A 3,463-nucleotide genomic window follows, 5' to 3' on the forward strand; every position below is an offset into this window, starting at 1 on the left:
TACATTCCATTCCATCATGTCCAAAGGGCTAGAATAGGCTTCAACGGGAGCGATGAGTAAAGAAAGGCTATTCAGTACATTGGATTGCTCAGCATCTTGACCTATAACATGCTGCTATTCTTGCCCACAACAGATCTACATAACTGAACACCCAGATAATTATAAAACTACGCTAGATTACCCATATATTGATGTATTTGCAGACATTTCTATTATCCACAGTGTCCCTGTGACAATCCTACAGTTTTTGCAAAAGTTTACAAATGAGATATGCCTACTTTTGGAATACTTCAGTTGTTCCGTAGGCTACTACAGTTTTCTTTAACACTGGTACAAGTCAACATGAATAGTTTAGAAACGAATAGACTGGATTCTCCAATCTAGTAGGCCTTGGCCTTGAAAACGGATAAATATTGTATTCAAACCACAACTCCATTGGTTTTGTGGAACATTCATCAGAGTTCTCCTTTGATTTAATGGTCCAAGTCTTTGTCCCTAGACTTTCCTTCATCTTTTATCTCTTGAAACACCTCCGTGAAAAAGTAAGGGTCTGCATTTAACTGCAACATTTTGGCACTCGTGTTATTGATGATGCTCATAGAACTATCCTATAAATTATCGTCATTGGCCACAATCATGAAGGGTTTCAGAGGGTAAGATATCTCGCAACCCATGTACGAGTAGGATAAATAGAGACCGAGCAGGAAGACACTATGGACTTCGGGTGCGCTATCGAGATCATCGGGTATTGATACCTTACAGAGCAGGTAGACAAAACCAAGTTAGCCGTTGTAATGAATCCCTGGTCCTGCCAGCCTTGGAGGAGAAGGGTTTGGTCGACTTTTCGGAACCATATAATGACCTCACTGTAAGTGAGCTTCACTTTATAGCATCTCCGGCATGTAAATTCTCCCAGACAGCGTAACAGCTCCCCAGTCGATGCCTGGATAATCACACACCTCGGTGAGAGGAGGTCTACTTTGCTAGGTTGCTTTTGGACAGCTAAGAGTTCCACATTCTTAGAGGGGACCTGGGGTTGATTGGGTTGAAGACTTTGGGTAGTAACCATCGGCACTGGTACAGTGAGTGGTCCTTTCTTACCATCCGTACTCGATTGCAGGGATTTCTTGTTATTTTCATTATTAAGCTGATTTACGTGGCTGTTGTTCACCTGTGAGGCATTTGGGATGACTTTCTTGCGACTCTTTTTCTTGGTCGATTCGAAAACCGTTTTCTTAAATGTGAGAGCTGAGACAAGCATGGACTGCTTTTTTACGCCCCCTGTTTTAATTGCATGGTCCCCCCCTCATCCAGAATAGCCTCATTCTTTGTTGTAGGGTATATGGAGAGCACCGTTCCCATCATATAATCTTCTCTTCACAGCTACGGCCTGGAGAGATGACGTTCCTCCCCTGCAGAGAATTCGCTCCGGGATACGGTGGCGGTTAACGCAGAGCGCAGACTTAAGTCCATTGACCATGCGGACCCATATCGTAGACGGTGGAAATGCTGCTAGGAGTCAAGTGGATATTGATGGGTGAAATTCCAGAAGGTGATGCTCGCCTCTTACATCACCACTCTGTAGAACACACTTCCCCACGAGACTCAACAGTAAACAGACAGAACTTTACACTGAGTGAGGAATTTAGAGACAGTCAAAAGCAGCAGGGATAATTCTGTAAACAAGGACTAGTTGTTCAAATCTGAAGAATTGGCCAACCCCCATACATAGGGTAAGACTGTCAGCTGATTGGACCAATGAGAGAGATAATCAGTGACCACATTACATTTTATTGGATATAATTTTCGAGAACAAGCTTCCATTGATAGATAACGCAATAAGTAGATGACTTAATCCTATCAAACACCTCATTAAGAAGACTTTAAACATCTAGACTTACATGGCGCAAAGCAATATGAATAATTTGAGCAAATTAAAAGTATTGTAAGGGCCTACAGGGGAAGGCATACTTTTAGGGGAATTTAGGGTTTTTAAAGTAAGTACATTATATAATGTACAACCAATGTTGGAAAAGCTACTCTGAAAATATAAACTCAGCAAAAAAAGAAACGTCATCTCACTGTCAACTGCGTTTATTTTCAGCATACTTAACATGTGTAAATATTTGTATGAACATAACAATATTCAACAGCTGATACATCATCTGAACAAGTTTCACAGACATGTGACTAAGAGAAATGGAATAATGTCAGTATCTGGTGTGGCCACCAGTTGCATTAAGTACTGCAGTGCATCTCTTCCTCATGGACTGCACCAGATTTGCCAGTTCTTGCTGTGAGACTTTACCCCACTCTTCCACCAATGCACCTGCAAGTTCCCGGACATTTCTGGGGGGAATGGCCCTAGCGCTCACCCTCCGATCCAACAGTTCCCAGACGTGCTCAATGGGATTGAGATCCAGGCTCTTCCCTGGTCATGGCAGAACACTGACATTCCTGTCTTGCAGGAAATCATTCCCAGAACAAGCAGTATGGCTGGTGGCATTGTCGGGCTGGAGGGTCATGTCAGGATGAGCCTGCAGGAAGGGCATCACATGAGGGAAGAGGATGTCTTCTCTGTAACGCACAGCGTTGAGATTGCCTGCAATGACAACAAGGTCAGTCCAATGATGCTGTGACACACGGCTCCAGACCATGACGGACCCTCCACCTCCAAATCGATCCCACTCCAGAGTACAGGCCTCGGTGTAATGCTCCTTCCTTCAATGATAAACACGAATCCGACCATCACCCCATGTGAGACAAGCACACAACTCGTCAGTGAAGACCACCATATAGTCCTATGGGCTAGGCTAAATGAGGTGTGCAACTATGATTTGAAAATGTCACAAAAGAAAGCATGGGCTGTTTGCCTTAATAAGCTGGGCGTCATTCACAAGTGATAATACATCATTCACAAGTGATAGGCTAATATTGTCACACTATTCTTGATTTAATCTTGTCTTTACATATACAAAATAATATGTGTGAAATGTATTTTGATTTAGAATGGACCATTATCATGCATCTGTCTCGAAACAAGGGCAGCGAGAAAAAAATACATGTTATCTATGCACTTGAATGGTGAATGGAGGACACTTTCCCAAGGTTCATTTTATTGCCAGGCAGGTAGGCTATACTCCTGTTTTAAAGAGAAGCAATGTGCTTAAAATTTGGAAAGTTGATATATAAATATAGTAGTCTCAGCCTATAGAAAGCTGATGGGACCCTCACTCTGTTTTCTCACACAATTGCATAGCCTATAGAAATGTTAAGCAACATGAGCTCATGGACTCAATTACATTGGCATTTATGTCAGAGTGATTAGAGGGGCAATAGGGTGCTGAGTACCAGGCAGTTAGCAACTTTGGTAGGCTACTAATGACCATCAGCAGCATCAGAGCTTGGAGATGCCTAATTACAGTGACTAAAGGGTCACGTGGAATTTGACTGCCCTCATGAC

At 42.7% G+C, this 3,463-nt stretch overlaps 1 pseudogene; it reads right to left on the reverse strand.

The window, feature by feature from the left end:
* Nucleotides 1–473: 473 nt before the first annotated feature.
* On the reverse strand, nt 474–1,362 carry LOC110502060 (annotated as a pseudogene).
* Between the last annotated feature and the right edge of the window lie 2,101 nt (nt 1,363–3,463).

Source organism: Oncorhynchus mykiss, chromosome 22, assembly GCF_013265735.2.
Source record: "Oncorhynchus mykiss isolate Arlee chromosome 22, USDA_OmykA_1.1, whole genome shotgun sequence".
NCBI classification, from domain to species: domain Eukaryota; kingdom Metazoa; phylum Chordata; class Actinopteri; order Salmoniformes; family Salmonidae; genus Oncorhynchus; species Oncorhynchus mykiss.